General features: G+C 46.4%; 1 protein-coding gene across 6 annotated transcripts in view; it reads left to right on the forward strand.

Moving 5' to 3' along the window:
* The first annotated feature begins 478 nt into the window (after nt 1–478).
* CEP170 (centrosomal protein 170) overlaps nt 479–25,348 on the forward strand; it is a 619,381-nt gene continuing 594,511 nt past the window's right edge. For 2 of the 6 annotated variants that reach the window (XM_063917740.1, XM_063917741.1), the window contains exon 1: nt 1,200–1,467. The gene's annotated coding sequence lies outside the window, so the exon portion shown is untranslated. Of the gene's footprint in view, nt 574–1,198; nt 1,468–25,348 lie in introns of those variants that run through there. The other 4 variants (XM_063917739.1, XM_063917738.1, XM_063917744.1 and 1 more) reach the window with 4 other exon arrangements.

Genomic DNA, 25,348 nt, shown 5'->3' on the forward strand with positions numbered 1-25,348 from the left:
CTTTTTTCTCCCTCTCTCCTCTCACCCTGCTTTCTGTACTCTGCTGTCTGTCTCTCTCTCTCTACCCCCTCTCTATTTCTCTTCCCCCACTCTCTCTCTATCCCTCTCTCCCCCTTTCCGAGAGGTAATGGGTGTTGCTGGCTGCTGCTGTGATCTGTACTGCTGGGTGAAGGGAGTTGGGTCAGAGGCGAAACTAGCATCAATGCTGGGAGGCACCAGCCCAAATCTTGCCTAGGGCATCAAACTGGTTAGGGCCGGCTCTGCTTGGGGGAGGGCAAGCGGCCAAGGGCGCGCAAGCACCGCAGAAGACAACCTCCATTGGATTCAAGACCCATCAGGACCCGCGGAAGAACCCCCACAGTGAGGACTCGGCCTGAAGAACCCCTTACAGAGGACCCCTGTAGAGAGGGCGACCAGAGCACTCCGGATGGAGTCGGAACCAGAGGAGTCAAGCCAGCTGCCAGATAAGATCGGCAAGGACCCCCTGCACGGCAGGAGCAGTGCAGTGCTGTGTTATACATCCCAGGCCTGCTTAGGAGTTCGGAGGTGGCAGAAGAGCTGCAATGATGAGTGGTGAGAAACATTTTGTTTTCTGATGCCCTTCCACTGCACTCTCTGCCCTGTAAGGGCTAAAACACACTACACGGTTGTTGCCGGCCGGGAAAAAGCCGGACGGCTTTTTCCCGTGCCGGCATTGTAGTTAACAGTGTGAGGGGTAGGGTCCCTTCACACTGCACGGCACCGGCCCGGCTGCCGGGTTGCAGCCGGGTCTCACCACTGGAAGGTCCGGCGGCCGCCGGGCCGTCCTTGGAGCCAGTAAACCATGTGTGTGAAGGGGAGCTTTCACACACAATGGTTTTTTCTGAAGCCGTGTCTGATGCTGCGCATGCGCACAGCATCACACACGGCTCAAAGCCGTCCTGTGTGACAGACTCTGCCGGTTTCTCCCGGATAGCAAAAAGCCGGACAAACTTTGTCCGGCTTTTTGCCATCCGGGAAAAACCGGAGTGTGTTACAGCCCTAAGGCTAAGCCAACCTTGGAGGGGTCGCCGATGCTGTTTCTTGCACACAGCGCTGAAATGTAAAGTTACGGCACTGCCATACAGTACTGGAGTGCCGGCAGCGGTGATGAGACTGGCTGGAGTCAGTGGCAGCACTGTGCTGTGTGTACACGCCGCACACTGATTACCCCTCGTCCCTCCTTGCCGAGCGTTGCAGTGAGCGTCGCTAGCTAGTGCGCATGCTCTGTACATGGAGCCTCCATCCTTCCCAACAGCAGCAGCAGCCCCGCCCTTCTCCTCCGAGCCGTTACCCGCCGCCGCCGGCTCCGGCTACTACTACTGCTGCTATTGATAAGCATCGACTGGTCCTTGTGTTACAATCGCGGAGATTCATGGTGTCTCTGGGTATTGCCACTACCCTTAGGTCTGTAATAAATCGGAGGCTTCGCCCGGTGGCTCCTAGGCGGTGAGTGACATTTGTGCAGACTGGCGGCGGCCTTTACTCTGTTTACAGAACCAGCTGACATTGGGGGGTCAGCAGTGATGATGATGAGTGGCATCTGGCTTCTGAAGAGGAAGTGCTTTGTACCGATAGTGTGTACAGTGGTGTGATAATGGATTACATCCTCCTCTATGTAGCCTTGGTATTGCTGTAGCACACAGAACAAAGCAGTACGTTTACTGCTTATGCCTCAGCGTTGCTTTATGTGCTGCTCCTGTGACACCCTGATGTGGGTGCTCCTGTCAGGCATGCTGCTTTTGTTGGGGCATCCTGTCATGCTTCTACTGTATCTGGTGCCATATATTCGTTACACTAATCATGTTGCAGAGCTCTGAATTATGAATGGCTGCTGACCTGGGAGAAACTGCAATACGTTCATCGACTTGTAACAGTAATTTTGGGGGGAAGGGGGTGGGGGCGAGATTTTGTTGAACTGACAGCTTGCAGATTTGTCTTTGATGTGTTTTGGAAATTGTTAGACGAACCATTATTGCAATAAAAAACACAATTATCACAGCAACACTCATGTATTACATGTGGCAGATCTAGTTAATGTTACATTTTCATTTAACTTTATGTCTTAAAAATAGGAAGGAGCATTGGTGTTCTGGTGGTCCATATAGCCCAATGTGGTCCTGAGATCTTCATGTGTTGATTTTTATTCATGTAATGACAGTGGTTCTGCCTCTTCGTGGCCAAACCAATTGTTTTGGTGATGGCTGTTTTGCTTGGAAATATACTAACTAAATATGTGTGCTTTATACAATAAAGGCCCTCATTCCGAGTTGATCGGTCGCAAGGCGATTTTAGCAGAGTTACACACGCTAAGCCTACGCCTACTGGGAGTGTATCTTAGCTTCTTAAAATTGCGACCGATGTATTCGCAATATTGCGATTACAAACTACTTAGCAGTTTCAGAGTAGCTTCAGACTTGGCATCTGCGATCAGTTCAGTGGTTGTCGTTCCTGTTTTGACGTCACAAACACACCCAGCGTTCGCCCAGACACTCCCCCGTTTCCCCGGCCACTCCTGCGTTTTTTCCGGAAACTGTAGCGTTTTTTCCCGCACGCCCATAAAACGGCCTGTTTCCGCCCAGTAACACCCATTTCCTGTCAATCACATTACGATCGCCGGAGCGATGAAAAAGCCGTGAGTAAAAATACTATCTTCATTGTTAAATTACTTGGCGCAGTCGCAGTGCGAATATTGCGCATGCGTACTAAGCGGATTTTCATTGCGATGCGATGAAAAATACCGAGCGATCAACTCGGAATGAGGGCCAAAGTCAATCCAATTGAGTCTGAGTATCTCACACCCTCAATTTATGGCAGCAGCAGCCACACTTTATAGAAGCCTAAACTCACACAAAAGCGCTCGCTGTCCCATAGGACTGCGAGCGAATTCTGGCAGAAATGTGGCCGCAAGGAGTGCGAGATCAGGTGCTGTTGGTGGCGACTCTCACCCTTCACAAATGATTGGATTGACCCCAAAGTCTGACACAATTGTATAGGGTGGTCATTCCAAGTTGATCGCTCGCTAGCAGTTTTTAGCTGCCGTGCAAACGCTATGCTGCCTCCCACTGGGAGTGTATTTTAGCTTAGTGGAAGTGCGTATGAAAGGATCGCAGAGCGGCGGCAAAGTTTTTTTTGTGTGCAGTTTTAGAGTAGCTCAATACCTACTGAGCGCTTGCGATGACTTCAGACTGTTCAGTTCCTGTTTTGACGTCACAAATACGCCCTACGTTCGCACAGCCATGCCTGCGTTTTTCCTGGCACGCCTGCGTTTTTTCGAACACTCCCTGAAAACTGTCAGTTGACACCCAGAAACACCCACTTCATGTCAATCACTGTGCTGCCAGCAGTGCGACTGAAAAGCTTAGCTAGACCCAGTGTGAAACTACATAGTTCGTGGTAATAGTACGACGCGCGTGCACATTGCGCCGATTGCGCAGAAGTGCCTTTTTTTTTGCCTTATCGCTGCACAGCGAACGAATTCAGCTAGCGATCAACTCTGAATGACCACCAGGGCCAGAAGCCTTTTAAAGCTGTCATTTAGTTCAAGAAATTCTTTACTCTGACGTCCTAGTGGATGCTGGGAACTCCGAAAGGACCATGGGGAATAGCGGCTCCGCAGGAGACTGGGCACAACTAAAGAAAGCTTTTAGGTCACCTGGTGTGCACTGGCTCCTCCCACTATGACCCTCCTCCAAGCCTCAGTTAGATTTTGTGCCCGGCCGAGGTTGGATGCACACTAGGGGCTCTCCTGAGCTTCTAAAAAGAAAGTATATAATTAGGTTTTTTTATTTTACAGTGAGACCTGCTGGCAACAGGCTCACTGCAGCGAGGGACTAAGGGGAGAAGAAGCGAACCTACCTGCTTGCAGCTAGCTTGGGCTTCTTAGGCTACTGGACACCATTAGCTCCAGAGGGATCGACCGCATGGAACTGGCCTTGGTGTTCGGTCCCGGAGCCGCGCCGCCGTCCCCCTTACAGAGCCAGAAGCAAGAAGAGGTCCGGAAAATCGGCGGCAGAAGACATCAGTCTTCACCAAGGTAGCGCACAGCACTGCAGCTGTGCGCCATTGCTCCTCATACACACTTCACACTCCGGTCACTGAGGGTGCAGGGCGCTAGGGGGGGGCGCCCTGAGCAGCAATAAAAACACCTTGGCTGGCAAAAATACCACAATATATAGCCCCAGAGGCTATATATGTGATAATTACCCCTGCCAGAATCCATAAAAAAGCGGGAGAATAGTCCGAAAAAGGGGCGGAGCTATCTCCTTCAGCACACTGGCGCCATTTCTCCCTCACAGCTCCGCTGGAAGGAAGCTCCCTGGCTCTCCCCTGCAGTCTACACTACAGAAAAGGGTAAAAAAGAGAGGGGGGGCACTAAATTTAGGCGCAGTATATATAACAGCAGCTATAGGGGACATAATTCAGTTAGTCCCTGCATTATATAGCGCTCTGGTGTGTGCTGGCATACTCTCACTCTGTCTCCCCAAAGGGCTTTTGTGGGTCCTGTCCTCTGTTAGAGCATTCCCTGTGTGTGTGCGGTGTGTTGGTACGGCTGTGTCGACATGTTTGATGAGGATAATGATGTGGAGGCGGAGCAGATGCCTATAGAAGGGATGTCACCCCCTGCGGGGCAGACACCTGAGTGGATGGACTTATGGAAGGAATTGCGTGCACGTGTCGACTCCTTACACAAAAAATTTGACGACATGCCAAATGCGGGACAGCCGGCTTCTCAGCTCGTGCCTGTCCAGGCGTCTCAAAGGCCATCGGGGGCTCTAAAATGCCCGCTACCTCAGATGGCAGACGCGGATGTCGACACGGATACTGACACCAGTGTCGACGACGATGAGTCTAGTCTAATGTCCACTAAGGCCATTCGTTGCATGATTGAAGCAATGAAAGAGGTGTTACAAATTTCTGATATAAACCCAGGTACCACTAAAAAGGGTATTATGTTTGGGGAGAAAAAACTACCCGTAGTTTTTCCCCCATCAGAAGAATTAAATGAAGTGTGTGAAGAAGCGTGGGCTTTCCCTGATAAAAGATTGGTAATCTCTAAGAAGTTACTAATGGCGTTCCCTTTCCCGCCAGAGGATAGGTCACGTTGGGAGACACCCCCTAGGGTGGATAAAGCGCTCACACGTTTGTCTAAAAAGGTGGCACTACCGTCTCCGGATACGGCCGTCCTCAAGGAACCTGCTGATAGAAAGCAGGAGGCGATCCTGAAGTCTGTATATACACACTCAGGCATTATACTTAGACCAGCTATTGCGTCAGCATGGATGTGCAGTGCTGCCGCTGCGTGGTCAGATTCCCTGTCAGAAAATATTGACACCCTAGACAGGGACACTACTCTGCTAACCATAGAGCATATAAAAGACTCAGTCTTATACATGAGAGATGCACAGAGGGAGATCTGCCGGCTGGCATCTAAAATAAGTGCATTGTCCATTTCTGCTAGGAGAGGCTTATGGACTCGCCAGTGGACAGGGGATGCAGATTCAAAAAGGCACATGGAAGTTTTGCCTTATAAGGGTGAGGAGTTATTTGGGGATGGTCTCTCGGACCTAGTTTCCACAGCAACTGCTGGGAAGTCAGCATTTTTACCCCATGTTCCCTCACAGCCTAAAAAGGCGCCGTTTTATCAGGTACAGTCCTTTCGGACTCAGAAAAACAGGCGTGGAAAAGGCGGGTCCTTTCTGTCCAGAGGCAGAGGTAGGGGAAAAAGGCTGCAACAAACAGCAGGTTCCCAGGAGCAAAAGTCCTCCCCCGCTTCTTCCAAGTCCGCCGCATGACGGTGGGGCTCCACAGGCGGAGCCAGGTACGGTGGGGGGCCGCCTCAAAAATTTCAGCGATCAGTGGGCTCGCTCACAGGTGGATTCCTGCAAATAGTATCTCAAGGGTACAAACTGGAATTCGAGGCGTCTCCACCCCACCGGTTCCTAAAATCTGCCTTGCCGATTACTCTTTCAGACAGGGAGGCTGTGCTAGCTGCAATTCACAAGCTGTATTCCCAGCAGGTGATAATCAAGGTGCCCCTACTTCAACAAGGACGGGGCTACTATTCCACACTGTTTGTGGTACCGAAACCGGACGGTTCGGTGAGACCCATTTTAAATTTGAAATCCTTGAACACATACATAAAAAAATTCAAGTTCAAGATGGAATCGCTCAGGGCGGTTATTGCAAACCTGGACGAGAGGGATTACATGGTATCCCTGGACATCAAGGATGCTTACCTGCATGTCCCCATTTACTATCCTCACCAGGAGTACCTCAGATTTGTGGTACAGGATTGCCATAACCAATTCCAGACGCTGCCGTTTGGACTCTCCACGGCACCGAGGGTGTTTACCAAGGTAATGGCGGAAATGATGATACTCCTTCGAAGAAAGGGAGTTTTAATTATCCCGTACTTGGACGATCTCCTAATAAAGGCGAGGTCCAAGGAGCAGTTATTGGTGGGAGTAGCACTATCTCAGGAGGTGCTACACCAGCACGGTTGGATTCTGAATATTCCAAAATCACAGCTGGTTCCGACGACACGTCTACTGTTCCTGGGTATGATTCTGGATACAGTCCAGAAAAAAGTGTTTCTCCCGAAGGAGAAAGCCAAGGAGCTGTCATCTCTAGTCAGAGACCTCCTGAAACCAAAACAGGTATCGGTGCATCACTGCACGCGGGTCCTGGGAAAGATGGTGGCTTCTTACGAAGCAATTCCTTTCGGCAGGTTCCATGCCAGACCTGTTGGACCAATGGTCCGGATCGCATCTTCAGATGCATCGCCTAATAACCCTGTCTCCAAGAACCAGGGTGTCTCTGCTGTGGTGGCTGCAGAGTGCTCATCTTCTAGAGGGCCGCAGATTCGGCATACAGGACTGGGTCCTGGTGACCACGGATGCCAGCCTTCGAGGCTGGGGGGCAGTCACACAGGGAAGAAACTTCCAAGGACTATGGTCGAGTCAGGAGACTTCCCTACACATAAATATTCTGGAACTAAGGGCCATTTACAATGCCCTAAGTCAGACAACATCACGGCAGTCGCCCATGTAAATCGACAGGGCGGCACAAGAAGCAGGATGGCAATGGCAGAAGCCACAAGGATTCTCCGATGGGCGGAAAATCACGTACTAGCACTGTCAGCAGTGTTCATTCCGGGAGTGGACAACTGGGAAGCAGACTTTCTCAGCAGGCACGACCTCCACCCGGGAGAGTGGGGACTTCATCCAGAAGTCTTCACGCTGATTGTAAATCGATGGGAACGGCCACAGGTGGACATGATGGCGTCCCGCCTAAACAAAAAACTAGAGAGATATTGCGCCAGGTCAAGGGACCCTCAGGCGATAGCTGTGGACGCTCTAGTGACACCGTACGTGGGTGTACCAGTCAGTTTATGTGTTCCCTCCTCTGCCTCTCATACCAAGGGTACTGAGAATAATAAGAAAACGAGGAGTAAGAACAATACTCGTGGTTCCGGATTGGCCAAGACGAGCGTGGTACCCGGAACTTCAAGAGATGATCTCAGAGGACCCATGGCCTCTGCCGCTCAGACAGGACCTGCTGCAGCAGGGGCCCTGTCTGTTCCAAGACTTACCGCGGCTGCGTTTGACGGCATGGCGGTTGAACGCCGGATCCTGAAGGAAAAGGGCATTCCGGAGGAAGTCATTCCTACGCTGATTAAAGCCAGGAAAGATGTAACTGCAAAGCATTATCACCGCATATGGCGGAAATATGTTGCTTGGTGTGAGGCCAAAAAGGCCCCAACAGAGGAATTTCAACTAGGTCGATTTCTGCATTTCCTACAAGCAGGAGTGACTATGGGCCTGAAATTAAGCTCCATTAAGGTACAGATCTCGGCTCTGTCGATTTTCTTCCAGAAAGAACTAGCTTCACTACCTGAAGTTCAGACGTTTGTGAAAGGAGTGCTGCATATTCAGCCCCCGTTTGTGCCTCCAGTGGCACCTTGGGATCTCAACGTGGTGTTGAGTTTCTTAAAATCACATTGGTTTGAGCCACTTAAAACCGTGGATATAAAATATCTCACGTGGAAAGTGGTCATGTTATTGGCCTTGGCTTCGGCCAGGCGTGTGTCAGAATTGGCTTCTTTGTCATGTAAAAGCCCTAATCTGATTTTCCATATGGATAGGGCGGAATTGAGGACTCGTCCTCAGTTTCTCCCTAAGGTGGTATCAGCTTTTCACTTGAACCAACCTATTGTGGTGCCTGCGGCTACTAGGGACTTGGAGAATTCCAAGTTACTGGACGTAGTCAGGGCCTTGAAAATTTATGTTTCCAGGACGGCTAGAGTCAGGAAAACTGACTCGCTATTTATCCTGTATGCACCCAACAAACTGGGTGCTCCTGCTTCTAAGCAGACTATTGCTCGCTGGATTTGTAGCACAATTCAGCTGGCGCATTCTGCGGCTGGACTGCCGCATCCTAAATCAGTAAAAGCCCATTCCACAAGGAAGGTGGGCTCATCTTGGGCGGCTGCCCGAGGGGTCTCGGCTTTACAACTTTGCCGAGCTGCTACTTGGTCAGGGGCAAACACGTTTGCAAAATTCTACAAATTTGATACCCTGGCTGAGGAGGACCTTGAGTTCTCTCATTCGGTGCTGCAGAGTCATCCGCACTCTCCCGCCCGTTTGGGAGCTTTGGTATAATCCCCATGGTCCTTTCGGAGTTCCCAGCATCCACTAGGACGTCAGAGAAAATAAGATTTTACTCACCGGTAAATCTATTTCTCGTAGTCCGTAGTGGATGCTGGGCGCCCATCCCAAGTGCGGATTGTCTGCAATACTTGTACATAGTTATTGTTAACTAAAGGGTTATTGTTGAGCCATCTGTTGAGAGGCTCAGTTGTTTTCATACTGTTAAACTGGGTATAGTATCACGAGTTATACGGTGTGATTGGTGTGGCTGGTAGGAGTCTTACCCGGGATTCAAAATCCTTCCTTATTATGTCAGCTCGTCCGGGCACAGTGTCCTAACTGAGGCTTGGAGGAGGGTCATAGTGGGAGGAACCAGTGCACACCAGGTGACCTAAAAGCTTTCTTTAGTTGTGCCCAGTCTCCTGCGGAGCCGCTATTCCCCATGGTCCTTTTAGAGTTCCCAGCATCCACTACGGACTACGAGAAATAGATTTACCGGTGAGTAAAATCTTATTTTTCCCTTAATGGCATATGCAGTACCTAGGGGTGCGGAGCATCCATGTTTAGAAATTCTGCGCATCCTGTAGATGTAATGGGGATAGGTTGGTGACTGGCCAGGCAAAAACTAGGGGAAAGTTGCCTTTTTATATGTTAATTCTGTATAACATTTTATGGAAAACATCTGTGTCCCAGAGAATGGGCTGACCTAAGCTTGTGATCCTGGAAAAGCAGGCCAAGGGTGTCATTCTTTTTGTTTATGACTAGATTTTAATCTTTTAAAATGTTATTGTCGTAACTTTCTTCAATTTTTATATTTGGAGGGCATATCTGGTCTAGGTCTTCCTGCGGCTCTGCAGCAGATGATCACTTGTAATAGTGTGCTACTGTTCTCTAACATGTGTTGACATACTGCCTGTGCTGCTGCACAAAATGCCTGTTAGTAAGGAAGGCACCCATAAACCTTTTATTATAAGTAATTATAACATATAGTAATAGTAATAAACATTTCATGGAATACTGTGTTCCACTTTAACCTGGATGTTTAACTAAAGATAGGGGTATGGAGCGTCAGTGTAGGTGGTGCTGCATTACATATTGCATTAAATGGATTGTGTACCATCCACTTGTAGTTAAGATAACATTGCACTTGGTATTGCTAAGCAAATTCAAGGGGCAAATTACAGTGTATTGAAAAAGTATTTATCAAGGTTTTTTTTATTGTAATAAAATGATGGAGAAACTGCAATGTACTAATACTCTAATGTAGTAGATTTTACAGAAATGTCCTGCTGAATGCTTATTAGCGCTACAGATTGCAGCCCTCATATTATAGATGGAGACGTGATCTGAATCTTATATACCAAACTCCTTTTCATGTCACACCATTGATAAAGCGAAATATTTATCTTATTTAAAACCCTTTAAGAGGTCTAAGAACACTGTACGCTATTGACGTATGGAGTACTGTAAGGGTACGCACATTGCGTAGCAATCGCTTAGCCGTAGTCGAGACGCTCAAGCGTCACGTCCGCTCACGGCCAAGAGATCACAGGCAGGCACGCTATTGGCTGCCGACTAACGTAATGGTTCGCTATAGCGTAGCGGACGCTCGGGACCACGAGGAGATCACCAGCGGCGCTGACGCTCACAATGTTAAACCTTTATATGTAAACCATGAACAATGCATTATACAGGAAAACCTTAGTGTAGTGATAGAGTGTAGATGCAACACAGTGTAACCTTATTAACTTAAAAGCTGTTCGAGCGTCACCGACGCTCTGAGAATACTTAACACTATAAGAAATACACAAATACCGGGCTTAGGGTCTAACGCCTTATATGAATGTTATACTTGAAAAAGAATAATACAATACAAGTCATACACTACAATATAACATAGACTAACTAACCAGATAACTACACAGGAAATACAATACAATACAATAACGTTTAAGGGAAAATGAGAGAGAAAGAGGAGGAGAGAGAGAGAGAGATATGGCTCACAATAACAATAAAGACAATATGATTGCGGAGAAAACTTACGCACAAAGGGAACGATCGCATGCGCCTTTCTGAATATCCAGCTCCCGATTATCAGTGATGAGAACCGTTGAAGAGAGTGTACTGGATACGATCGGCTTGTCTATTTATGCCCCACACACAATACAATACAATGGTCCCTACAATCTCATTGTTCATTGGACACAGGAATTCGTCTTCGCGTTATAACAAAAGGTCATAGGTTGATTCATACAGGTGGGCTGTGTCTATTTCCAACTGCTCAGGTGGGTGGGAAACTAGGTTTCCCGCCGCATGGATAAGTAAGTGCAAATAATAGTAAATGGACATAAACTTCTTATGTCCATAACTATTCGCACGAGCGATTAATCCGCTTCAAACCAACACCGGAATATTGCTAATTAAATACTCTTCCGATGGATACTAAACACCACTGTATGACCCATGTCTGACCCTTCGTATCAAACAAAGAGGGATCTCTCTGTCCATGAACATGCTATATTAACTAAACTTTCAGAATCTATCAAGGGGACCATGATCTACAAAATACATTATATAGTTAAAATATGTAACGATTGAGTCGCACGCTGGGCACACAGAAACTCTACCGTAAATGCGCATACCATGCGCCTGCGGGTGCACGTAACAGCGGGTATGCGCACGCACGGGAGAGCGCACGCATGCGCATCGCGGACCTGTATGAGGTGCAAATATGGTAGTGTGCATCGTGATATTTTTCTGACTTTGACAGTCCACCCTTTGGCAGTCAACAATAACTGCCACTTCCTAAAACATTTCAAAACGAGAAAAATATATGTCAGGTGTAAATACATTTCCATGGTTGGGTAAGGGAGGAGAGAAGAAGGTGTGAAAAGGGTATGACCTAGTGAGATAGCAGTAGCATGTGTGTATGAATCCATGTTTGGGGGGGTCATGTATCATCGTGCCGTACGTGTTTTAGATCAAGCTTCGAGGTATTGCGAAGTATACATTTAAATTCCTTCTTATCCCGTGGTACGGGTCTGTGGATGGGCTGTCAAACGTTACCGAGCTCTTTTCGGCTTTTGGTTGCAACAAAATGGGGGAGCACATTTTAGTTGATGATACATGAATGGGGGAATATGTGATTGCTGATATCTGTGCCTGTGTTCCCTATCGACTATGTGTGTCATTACCTGAAGGTTGTAGAGATGAAGATAAAGAACAATTATGGTAAATGCAGTGGTATTCTATGTCAGGTTAATGAACATTTGTCGGTTGAAGTCTTGTTCGGTGTCTGTTGAATGCAGTCTTCTTTGGGCTTTTGCCAAAAAGTGTGGGCAAAAGCTTTGTCAATGTCCATAGACTTACAAAAGTGTTGGGCTAGCGTAATTTTAAAATTTCTAGGGAAACTGGGGGTCTATGGCATAGTTCATCAAATATCTGTGTATAAGGTTGTCAAAACTTCTTCTTTAATCCATCAGTTGTCTGTATACAGGATCATCAAATTCCTTGTCCAAGTGGGTCTTTTTACCTTGGAGAAAACGGAAAAACAGGTGAAAGAAACGGACCGTATAATCGCATTTTCATCACATCATTGTTTCTACCGTTGGGTCATAAATCAAATCCATTGGAATTACAATTTCCTCACTCCTTAGACTCATTACCCTGGTACTACGTTTGCACTTCATTAAAGCCTGACCGCATCTAAATATCAAGCCAATCGTTATGACGACACCCAAGATACATAGGAGAAACTTCCCTACATCCATTATGACTCCTTGAGCCCATTCTCCTAAACCAGAGAACCAATTTCGCGGGTTCAACCATGACACCCAACCAGTCAGCTCATTACCCACAGCGGCAAGGGTGAGATTGTGTCTCCTGCGAAATTCCCACTTTAATTGGAGAATGTCGTCCATCTTTTGGTCTATGACCTCGACCGGGTCCTCGGTACTATTCGTAATATATGTGCAGCATTTCACGCCGTACTGCGTTGCCAGTGTGACACAATATCCACCTGTCACTGCTGTGAGATAATTAAGAACCATTCTATGCTGAACCAGTTCTGTTTTATAAGCTTGAAGCTCTCTTCCAGTATACCTAAAAGTGTCATCATACATTTCTGTGATATTATCTAACAAATTTGCAAGCGCAGAGATATATCTATAGTTCATCACTCCTCTAGCGGTGCGAGTGAAATCTAGCGCAAGTAGAACCTGAATCCCAGTGGATTCATGGATCATGTCAGAGGCCGAATGCTCTGTCCTTTCTGTCAGTTGCCTTTTAACTACGTGCTCGTAGTGGGTGTGAGTATAAGGAGCTTGGGCACCACGGTGTATATCTTTCATTTTGGCATGTGATACAGTCATTACTTCAGGCAGTACTTTTCCAATATAACACAATCCTTTCAGAGTTTGGGGCAAGCCACTTATACGCCTTCCTCCCGCATATGAAATATGCATCATCGGGGAGAACATATGGGACGGAGTAGGACATAACCATATTACACATCTTCCATGTGAAATCTCCTACCCCTAATTCTCCCATCTGTCTAGTACACGTATCTGTTTGTACGATATGTGCACAGTATCCTGGTGATACCTCTCCAACTCTCGTAATCCTACTTCCTAGGGTATACCTATATCGGAAAGATTTTTCTCTACTGGCTATGTGGCGTATAAGCTCTGTATCTGTAGGCATTCTATCTGCTCTATATGAAAAGGTCATGGTTTGGTTACTCCATGACACTTCCCAATTTCCCGGCTTTCGGGGATTGGTAATGTTAAAACATATTAGGGATCTATCCACATGATATTGGTGGAGCTTCAAACTAGGAGGACTGGAGATATTAAACCTCCTGTCCACCGGTCTCCCACCCTTTAGCTCAAGTACCTCTCCTACTGTTAAAGGGAATGGTACTAGTCCTGATTTGCTATGACCTTGAGGTACTTGAGAGCATACCCAACAATCTGTTTGATTTAACACACTACCCACTAAGGAGTGATAGTCACTCAATGGATGCCGGTCCATGTGGATATTAAAACTGGATTGGCATTTCTTGATGCACCCATCCTCAACTACATTGTCACAGAGCCTACAGATACAGTTTTCTTCAGCTAACAATCCTTCACAATTCCTTCTATTGTCAATGCTATCGGATCGTTTTCTGATACTCGCCTTTACTTGTTGGTTAAGTTGTTCTTGGAAAACTACGCCTCCATCTTTGTCATCAGAACCCATTCCAGAACCTTTCTCGACCTCCATGGTACTCTCGCCGGAACAGACTGCTCTGGTCAACATCATGGTCAACAGGAAAATCCGGATCACAGTCTCTTGGGGCAAGTCCATCTTATAGGAGGAAATGGAGAAGAATGAGAAGGGGAAAAAAAATAGTTGAGGGAGAGGGGATGGGAAGCGGAGAAAAACAATAAAAGGGAACAGGGAATCGACAACTGCTTTCGATCTTGTGATTTTCAATGCTCCGGTGCCGCCTCAGTCCTCCTGGAACAGACACTCCAGTGATACAACTTCCTCTACCGTCTGTTCCTTATCACGGGACCTCTCTGGATCAGCAACCTTCTTACAGTGGGACGAATGAACCCAAGTCTCTCTCTCGGCAACCTTCAATGCTGTAGTGCTAGTCAATAAGACTTGGTATGGTCCTTCCCATCTGTCAATAAGGCAACCTGAGCGTAGAAAATTCCGTATCATTACATAATCCCCAGGTTCAATGTCATGACAATTACTATCTGGTAAATCAGGAATCATTAACTTCAAATTATAATTTTGCTTCCTTAACTGTTTACTCATGTTAATCAAGTATTTTACAGTCACTTCATTGTTACACTTCAAATCATCCTGAGGGTTAATCATAACATGCGGTTGTCGACCAAACAAGATTTCAAAGGGGGACAGATTAAGAGGGGACCTGGGAGTGGTTCTGATGCTGTATAGTACAATGGGTAAAGCTTCTGGCCATGTCAATCCTGTCTCTGCCATAACTTTGCTCAGTTTATTTTTAATAGTGCTGTTCACTCTTTCCACCTTCGCACTCGCCTGGGGACGGTATGGAGTGTGCAGCTTGCTATCAATTCCCATCAACTTACACATTCCTTGAAAGACATCACCTGTAAAATGGGTACCCCTATCACTTTCAATTATTCTAGGGATACCATATCTACATGCAAATTCCTGCACAATTTTCTTAGCAGTAAACATAGCGGTGTTTGTGGCCGCAGGAAATGCTTCGACCCAATTTGAGAATACATCTATACAAACAAGTACATATTTCAAATTTCGACAAGGGGGTAATTGAATAAAGTCAATCTGTATTACCTGAAAAGGGCCGCCTGTAGGTGGGATATGAGATGGTTCTGTTGGTATTGCCTTTCCGATATTCTTTCTCAAGCAGGTAAGGCATGACATTGCTCTCTTACTCGCATGAGATGAAAATCCTGGGGCGCACCAATATGCTCTTACCAACTTGCACATTCCCTCCTTGCCCAGATGAGTCAGCCCGTGTGCTGCCTCAGCTAAACATGGAAGATATGCTCTGGGGGCCACTGGTTTACCTTGTCCATCCGTCCAGAGTCCTGAGGACTCCTGGCCATATCCCTTTGCCTTCCAGACTGCCTTATCCTGTGTGGAACACAAATTTTGCATTTCACACAACTTCTGTGTGTTGATGGTATTAAATACCATCAATTGTGTGGTGTCTGTCTGTCTGGGTGTACCAGCTGCTAACTTAGCAGCTTCGTCTGCTCGGCTGTTACCAAGTGATACTGGGTCCTGGCTATATGTGTGTGCTTTACACTTGATAACAGCCACTCTGTCGGGTTCCTGTATTGCTGTTAGAAGCCTTTTGATGTGAGCTGCATGCGCTACCGGTGTACCAGCTGCCGTCATGAAATTTCTGAGGCGCCATAGGGCTCCGAAATCATGGACTACCCCGAAGGCGTATCTAGAGTCGGTGTAGATATTGGCTGATTTGCCCTTAGCCAATTCACATGCTCTGGTTAGGGCGACCAGTTCAGCAACCTGGGCTGAGTGAGGTGGGCCTAGCGGTTCAGCTTCTATGGTGCCTTGGTCGTCTACGACTGCGTATCCAGTACACAAGTATCCCGAGTCTGACTGTCTGTGACAACTACCATCCGTGTAGAAGGTAAGATCTACATCTTCCAGTGGGTTGTCACTGATGTCAGGCCTTGCGGTGAAATTTTGGGTCAAATATTCCATACAATCATGCATGTCATCTTTTGTATTAAATCCTCCTTCCCCATCACTCTCATCCTCCACCCTTTGTGCCTGTCCAGGCACACCTGGGAGATATGTTGCAGGATTTAATGCACTGCATCTCCTTATGGTGATGTTTACGGGGGCCATTAGTGCCAATTCCCATCTTGTAAACCGTGCTGATGAGACGTGCCTGGTTTGGGCAGAATTTAGCAAGGCTGACACTGCATGTGGTGTATGAATTGTGAGGTTGTGACCTAGCACTACATCTTCGCTTTTCGTTACTAGCAATGCTATCGCAGCAACGCTTCGCAAGCATGTGGGGAGGGATCGCGCTACCGTATCTAGCTGAGCGCTGTAGTATGCTACCGGCCTGCTGGCATCACCATGCTTTTGGGTTAGGACGCCTGCCGCGCAACCAGCACTTTCTGTTCCGTACAGCTCAAAGGGTTTCCCATAGTCTGGCATACCTAATGCTGGTGCCTGCGTTAGGCACTGTTTAAGTCTCTCAAATGCCATTTCGGACTCGTCTGTATGCAAAATCCGATCAGGTTTGTTTGAGGAGACCATCTCCTGCAAAGGTAATGCCAGAATGGAAAATCCTGGGATCCAGTTACGGCAATACCCACACATTCCTAAAAACGTTCTGATCTGTTGCTGGGTTTGTGGCAGAGTCATGTCTCTAATTGCTTGAATTCTATCAGCGGTCAGGTGTCTCAGTCCTTGTGTTAGACAGTGTCCCAAATATTTTACTTTAGTTTGGCATAATTGTAACTTGTCTTTGGAAACCTTGTGTCCTGTGTCTGAAAGATGAAACAGGAGCTGTTTCGTATCCTTCAGGGACGCTTCCAATGAATCTGAACACAGTAGTAAATCATCCACATACTGTATCAATACTGATCCACTCTCTGGTTGGAAAGACTGTAAACAATCATGCAAAGCCTGGGAAAATATACTTGGGCTGTCTATGAATCCTTGTGGTAATCGAGTCCATGTGTATTGGACTCCTCTGTATGTAAATGCGAACAAATATTGGCTGTCAGGGTGCAGAGGTACCGAAAAGAAAGCGGAGCAGAGGTCAATAACAGTGAAAAATTTCGCAGTGGGAGGGATTTGCATAAGGATGACAGCTGGATTTGGCACTACGGGGAACTGACTCTCAACTATTTTGTTAATCCCCCTTAGATCCTGCACTAGCCGGTAACCCCTCCCCCCACTCTTTTTCACAGGGAAGATGGGACTATTGGCAGTGCTGGATGTTCTTACTAGAATGCCCTGTTGTAGCAAGCGCTCTATTACTGGGTAAACTCCTAACTCCACCTCTGGCTTCAGAGGGTACTGTGGGATTTTTGGAGCTATCCTACCATCTTTTACTTGTACAACTACCGGAGCTACGTTTGCCATCAATCCAGTGTCCTGTCCATCTTTAGTCCAAAGTGACTCTGGTATCTGGGATGTCATTTCCTCTACCTGGGAGGGAGTCCTATTTGTCATAATGGTATGTGACATTAATTTTGATGGGGAGTCTAACATGTCTCGCACTTCCTGAGCGTGATTCTCAGGTATGTCCAAGAATACACCTTCAGGAGTACAATAAATGACGCACCCCATTTTACACAATAAGTCTCTTCCCAGGAGATTAGTCGGTGCCGATGCAGCCAGCAAAAAGGAATGCTTGGTATGTAAAGGCCCTATTGTAACCTCGGCTGGTTTGCTAACAGGGTAGTGCTGGACTACTCCCGTTACTCCCATGGCTGGAATTGTCTTACCAGTGGTTCTCATGCCCACTGTCGAATTTATCACTGATTTGGCCGCCCCCGTATCTACAAGAAAGTTTAATGATTTACCAGCTACATTTATTGCAATTTCGGGTTCACTTCCAAGACTTGCAATCAATTTTACTGGCTGCAGATTACAGGTATGGCCACACCCCTATTGGGTATGGTGACCTCCCTGAATCCCGCTGGCAGCAACTACTTGTGAAGGGGTTAAATGGGAACTGCCAGAAGTTTGCCAGTCTTCTTTTGGGGGATATCTTTTTGTTTCCCCTGTATGTGGCTCATAACTCCGTCTCTGCGGACCCTGATCCCAATTTCGTGTGTCATGTCGTTGTCTAGGGGGTTGGTATGATCTTTGTGCATTTTTCGCTCTACAGTCTCGTGCTATGTGTCCCTGTTTATGACAAAAATAACATGTTACCACATTTGACTTACCCACCGGGTTTGGTGATTTAAACAAAGGCTGCTTTGTGGTCAGGGCCTGTATACTTACGGCCATTAACTTATCACCTTGTGACTCCCTGTGTCTGGTGATATTCCAGTCGTGATCAATATCAGCCTCTCTCAAAGTAGCCACCGACAGACCTCGCCAACATGGTTGCGTGGTCTGTACCCTTGTCTTTAATGCTTCTTTTAAACCATCCATTAGCACAGATACTGCTACTTCTTGATGATTTGCATTGGTCCTAATGTCCTCTATGCCAGTGTATTTTGCCATTTCTAATAGTGCCCGGTGAAAATACTCAGCAGCTGTTTCTGACTCTTTTTGTTTAATGGAAAAATTCTATTCCATTTGGCTACAGCTGGAAAATACTCCTTTAACTGTAAATTTATTCTTTTTACGTTGTCTTTGTTGTACACATCTGTAAGGGGTACATCCTGATCCAATCCACAGTCAGCTAAAAATTGAGCTGAGTCGACATTGGAGGGTAAACATGCCCTCAGCAATATCTGCCAGTCTTTGTTATTTGGCTCTACAGTGTTTCCTAGGTCTCTGATGTATTTCTGGCTAGCAACTAGATCTTTCCTAGGATCAGGGAATTCAGACACTATGGTTCTTAATTCCATTCGGGAAAATGGGCTATACATGGCAATGTTCCTAATGGGAGTGACTCCTGTGGTGTCTGTTTTCCCATTTGGAACAGCTATCACCCTAACGGGAGCAAGTTTAATAATGTCATTCTGATTAGATTCTACAGCCTGTGGTGAAATGGTTTCAGCATAGTGTAAGGTGCCGTACTTACCCGTTGATACGACCTCACCTGTCCCTCCGCTAGGGGCCTTTGTTACTAATCTTAAGGGTTGGGCCGTGCCTACTGTTGTTTCCGATATGGTGGCTGCTAGAGAGAGTGCCGATATTGTTGATGCTTCGTCTTCTTGATCACACTCCTGGGGAAAGTTCAAAACAGGGTACAACTTGCACGGGTTAATACTTGCATTGGTTAACTTATTAACATTTACACAGTTGCTAAGTGTTTGTTTGTTACACCCTAGTGCGTCATTCTCCGCAACCAATTTCTCTCCTGATATGTATGGTGGCGGCGGGGCCGTGGCTATCAGTTTCCTGATAGGATTAGATCCCGCCGCCTGAGCCAATCCTCTCTGTATTTCACCCTCCTGTTGCCATAACTGCAAATAATCATAATGTTTGATTCGTCTCTTTGCTGATTTTAATGAGACATATCCTCCTCCTTAGATTTTGTAACACTTCTGGGCTAAAGCTGCCTACTCTTGGGAACTTCTCCCCGTCATGTACCGTCATTCTCTCCCATTCATCACATAAAACTTCTGTGTGTGAACCGTATTTTTCACACATTACGTACCTTGCCGACCCGATTGGTCGGTTCACTAAATCAACCCGAACCGAGGTTGATCGCCCCCTTCCTGAACAACTGGCCCCCATAATTTGCAGGTGTTGCTTGCTCTACCTCTGACCTTTATATCAGGGTCTTCAGCGAACCCTTACAAAAAAACAAAATATTCAAAGATAGGTTGACGGTGGTAGTTTACCGAGTACCCCACTTACTCGCCCACGCCGACCAATACGACCTCCACACTGATATAGTGCTGGCGTACTCGACCCAGGGCCCCTATGAACCTTTGTTTACTGGAACATGAGTGTGATCCGCAGAGCATTAACCCTTTCCAGTAACTGTGGGGTTGTTGGATAATTCCTGAGTGACCAGTGAACTTCCCTTTTGAAAATAAAAAATTACACAAATCACGTTAGAATGTACAAATAGCGTTTATGACCCCTTGCGTACACAAATGGTACTAGGTCAGATTACTAACTAATGCACACAATTACGTGCGGTACAATCGTTCAGTACATAAGCAACTAATCTTATGTACGGAGCGACCAACGGAATCGACATTCAGCAGCTGCGAATTCCTTCAGCCTGAGCTTTCTGGCCTATATGGGTTCCGCCCCAACCCTTCTTGGTGTTGGGCTACTTGACTCTATAGCGGACTTCTTTGTCTGCTGTACCTGGACCTCCTGGTCTGTTATGCGACCTCCTGGCCTGACCTCCTGGTCTGCTACAGTATGACCTCCTGGTCTGCTACACTCTAATGCTCTTTATATGTTTAACAAGGGATGCCTCCCTAGCCACCGTGCATGTCACTTACACGTATGTAATTTCACGAGAACTCGATGATTTCTGTGGTTCAATCCCCAAAATTGTAAAAACTTATATATGCACTCACTCACCACATGTACACTTTTGTTTCTATTTCTATTTCTGCGCAGAAATTTCTTTCCTTTAGACCAGATGTGTTGTAAATTTGGAGAAGGATCTGTTAGTCTAAATTTCGGACACTAAAATAGACTTGCGCTATTTATCGCGTCGCCACCTTTTCACCTGTTAAAATAACACTAGCGTGTGATTTGAGTTACGTGGGCGTACCCGGACGCTCCATTGCGTAATATACGCTGCGTGCGTCGGCCTTTGCGTACGCGAGTCTCACCCTTTGTTAGAGACACGTGTACACCAGTCTTTATCCACCATAACACAACTAACACGTTTATCAATGTAGATGATCCTCGATCATCTACCGAGCACCACACCAATCTCTCCTTGTATCTTTAGGTAGAGCTGCGTGCGTGCTTTGCAATTTATCCCTTAATGTATTACTTTTACACTTTAACTATGAAATAGCGACAAATCTCTTAGCACGTTTATCAATTATAAAATGGCAAACAGGAGAGTGATATATGAAAATACACGAATAAAAAGAAATGCAGATATGCGTGTGTGCGTACGCAAGACGGAAATAAACAGTTTTAAAAGACACTAGCGTGTTGTTCTTACCTCCGGTTCCGGATTCCCTCAGCACCCTTTACTAAGCGAAGCAGACGCTTATCCAGACAGCACTACGAGGAATATGATCTCCCGCCCTTTGCTGATGGATAATGTCTGCTGAAATTACCTAGCAGAGATATGTGAAGGACGGACGAGCCGCCAATTGATAAAGCGAAATATTTATCTTATTTAAAACCCTTTAAGAGGTCTAAGAACACTGTACGCTATTGACGTATGGAGTACCGTAAGGGTACGCACATTGCGTAGCAATCGCTTAGCCGTAGTCGAGACGCTCAAGCGTCACGTTCGCTCACGGCCAAGAGATCACAGGCAGGCACGCTATTGGCTGCCGACTAACGTAATGGTTCGCTATAGCGTAGCGGACGCTCGGGACCACGAGGAGATCACCAGCGGCGCTGACGCTCACAATGTTAAACCTTTATATGTAAACCATGAACAATGCATTATACAGGAAAACCTTAGTGTAGTGATAGAGTGTAGATGCAACACAGTGTAACCTTATTAACTTAAAAGCTGTTCGAGCGTCACCGACGCTCTGAGAATACTTAACACTATAAGAAATACACAAATACCGGGCTTAGGGTCTAACGCCTTATATAAATGTTATACTTGAAAAAGAATAATACAATACAAGTCATACACTACAATATAACATAGACTAACTAACCAGATAACTACACAGGAAATACAATACAATACAATAACGTTTAAGGGAAAATGAGAGAGAAAGAGGAGGAGAGAGAGAGAGAGAGAGAGAGAGATATGGCTCACAATAACAATAAAGACAATATGATTGCGGAGAAAACTTACGCACAAAGGGAACGATCGCATGCGCCTTTCTGAATATCCAGCTCCCGATTATCAGTGATGAGAACCGTTGAAGAGAGTGTACTGGATACGATCGGCTTGTCTATTTATGCCCCACACACAATACAATACAATGGTCCCTACAATCTCATTGTTCATTGGACACAGGAATTCGTCTTCGCGTTATAACAAAAGGTCATAGGTTGATTCATACAGGTGGGCTGTGTCTATTTCCAACTGCTCAGGTGGGTGGGAAACTAGGTTTCCCGCCGCATGGATAAGTAAGTGCAAATAATAGTAAATGAACATAAACTTCTTATGTCCATAACTATTCGCACGAGCGATTAATCCGCTTCAAACCAACACCGGAATATTGCTAATTAAATACTCTTCCGATGGATACTAAACACCACTGTATGACCCATGTCTGACCCTTCGTATCAAACAGAGGGATCTCTCTGTCCATGAACATGCTATATTAACTAAACTTTCAGAATCTATCAAGGGGACCATGATCTACAAAATACATTATATAGTTAAAATATGTAACGATTGAGTCGCACGCTGGGCACACAGAAACTCTACCGTAAATGCGCATACCATGCGCCTGCGGGTGCACGTAACAGCGGGTATGCGCACGCACGGGAGAGCGCACGCATGCGCATCGCGGACCTGTATGAGGTGCAAATATGGTAGTGTGCATCGTGATATTTTTCTGACTTTGACACCATCTTCGTCTGGCATAAATTGCTTTAAGCCTATCCCTGGCAGACGATGGATCTTCCAATACAGATGTGGCCTCTACGCCATGCACTACGAGATGCCTGGTGTGAGTGAGCCGGCAGTTCCTGGGCAGCCCTGCTAACGTTGGGCGTCTGTTTTTGCAGAAAATGCGAATAGGATGCACAAGCAGTTTAGGCTTATTAAAATGATGTGCGGCATGCCAACATTCTGTGTGTGACTATGGCTGTATCTGCATATGAAATGCTGTGTTAGTGATTTTCAGGAAAACACTGTAACGGAACATTTTGAATGCTAGTGTTCACTCTAGGATTTTTTTAGGGCAGGGTGCTGAGCATTGAAGAGGGCACATTTTTATTTTGAAGGGCACATTTTTGAAGTGACGCTTTGCTCACAAAGCATAGCGCATATGTTTATAGTTTTTGTACATACATTTTGCCCTTAGTAAATCATATACCTATGCATACATATAAGACACCTAACATCTGTACTGAGAAACATACTGTATATGTCCAGTCTTCTTGAAAGATCGGCTGTTGCACATACATAAGCAGATAATTATAAATGTATTTTCCAGTCCTGAAGTAGTTATAATCCGTATGTGTTATAAAACATAAAAGTTAAACAATCGGTTAAAATATATAGGAAAAAAAACAGTCTGTTCTACTAGGAAAATACTGTAAGCAGTACATTCTCACTGCTTACCCTGTTCTTTTCCTCTTTATCAGAGTGCTGTGTTATTTACAGTGCCTCCTCTGCCATCCAGTTGGCTAAGGATATAAATCATGTTCCAATTTCAGAGGTGGGCAAGGAGTAGACGACAACATTGTAACATGCACTCTGACTGTTGCATTCTGTATTCAAGGGGGCGATTTATGGTCCTGCAGGGTGCACTGAAAAAGGGCATGGTGCCTTTTCACATTTCAAAAATGGGCAGGGTGCAGCACCCTGCTGAAACAGCCTAGAAGGAACACTAAATGCAGATATAGCTGCATTCGTACAAAGAATATAGGCATGGCTCATATCATTTTAATCAGCATAGTCTGCTTGTGCGTCCTAAGCGCTCAATGCTACCAAGTCACACCATAGCATAGTGTGACTAGAAGGGCTGCTTAACGTGACTGCAGCAAGGATGTAGGTGATCACACCTGTACCTATCCTGCAGCCTCCGACCATTACCATAAGTAAACCATAACAAAATTAAAATAGTAATATGATTTTCTCTATCGTCCTAGTGGATGCTGGGGTTCCTGAAAGGACCATGGGGAATAGCGGCTCCGCAGGAGACAGGGCACAAAAAGTAAAGCTTTTCCAGATCAGGTGGTGTGCACTGGCTCCTCCCCCTATGACCCTCCTCCAGACTCCAGTTAGATTTTTGTGCCCGGCCGAGAAGGGTGCAATTCTAGGTGGCTCTCATAAAGAGCTACTTAGAGAAAGTTTAGCTTAGGTTTTTTATTTTACAGTGATTCCTGCTGGCAACAGGATCACTGCAACGAGGGACAGAGGGGAGAAGAAGTGAACTCACCTGCGTGCAGGATGGATTGGCTTCTTGGCTACTGGACATCAGCGCCAGAGGGACGATCACAGGTACAGCCTGGATGGTCACCGGAGCCGCGCCGCCGGCCCCCTTGCAGATGCTGAAGTAAGAAGAGGTCCAGAATCGGCGGCTGAAGACTCCTGCAGTCTTCTAAAGGTAGCGCACAGCACTGCAGCTGTGCGCCATTTTCCTCTCAGCACACTTCACACGCAGTCACTGAGGGTGCAGGGCGCTGGGGGGGGGCGCCCTGGGAGGCAAATGTAAACCTATATAAAGGCTAAAAATACCTCACATATAGCCCCCAGAGGCTATATGGAGATATTTAACCCCTGCCTGTATTCACAAAATAGCGGGAGACGAGCCCGCCGAAAAAGGGGCGGGGCCTATCTCCTCAGCACACGGCGCCATTTCCTCTCACAGCTCCGCTGGTCAGGACGGCTCCCAGGTCTCTCCCCTGCACTGCACTACAGAAACAGGGTAAAACAGAGAGGGGGGGCAAATTTAATGGCAATATCTTGATATATATAAAGCAGCTATAAGGGAGCACTTATTATAAGGCTATCCCTGTCATATATAGCGCTTTTTGGTGTGTGCTGGCAGACTCTCCCTCTGTCTCCCCAAAGGGCTAGTGGGTCCTGTCTTCGTTTAGAGCATTCCCTGTGTGTCTGCTGTGTGTCGGTACGTGTGTGTCGACATGTATGAGGACGATATTGGTGTGGAGGCGGAGCAATTGCCAAATATGGGGATGTCACCTCCTAGGGGGTCGACACCAGAATGGATGCCTTTATTTATGGAATTACGGGATAGTGTCAACACGCTAAAGCAGTCGTTTGACGACATGAGGCGGCCGGACAATCAATTAGTGCCTGTCCAGGCGCCTCAAACACCGTCAGGGGCTGTAAAACGCCCTTTGCCTCAGTCGGTCGACACAGACCCAGACACAGGCACTGATTCCAGTGGTGACGGTGACGAATCAACTGTATTTTCCAGTAGGGCCACACGTTATATGATTTTGGCAATGAAGGAGGCGTTACATTTAGCTGATACTACAGGTACCACTAAACAGGGTATTATGTGGGGTGTGAAAAAACTACCTATAGTTTTTCCTGAATCAGAAGAATTAAATGACGTGTGTGATGAAGCGTGGGTGCCCCTGATAAAAAGCTGATAATTTCAAAGAAATTATTGGCATTATACCCTTTCCCGCCAGAGGTTAGGGAGCGCTGGGAAACACCTCCTAGGGTGGACAAGGCGCTAACA

This window comes from Pseudophryne corroboree, chromosome 4 (assembly GCF_028390025.1).
Source record: "Pseudophryne corroboree isolate aPseCor3 chromosome 4, aPseCor3.hap2, whole genome shotgun sequence".
NCBI classification, from domain to species: Eukaryota; Metazoa; Chordata; class Amphibia; order Anura; family Myobatrachidae; genus Pseudophryne; species Pseudophryne corroboree.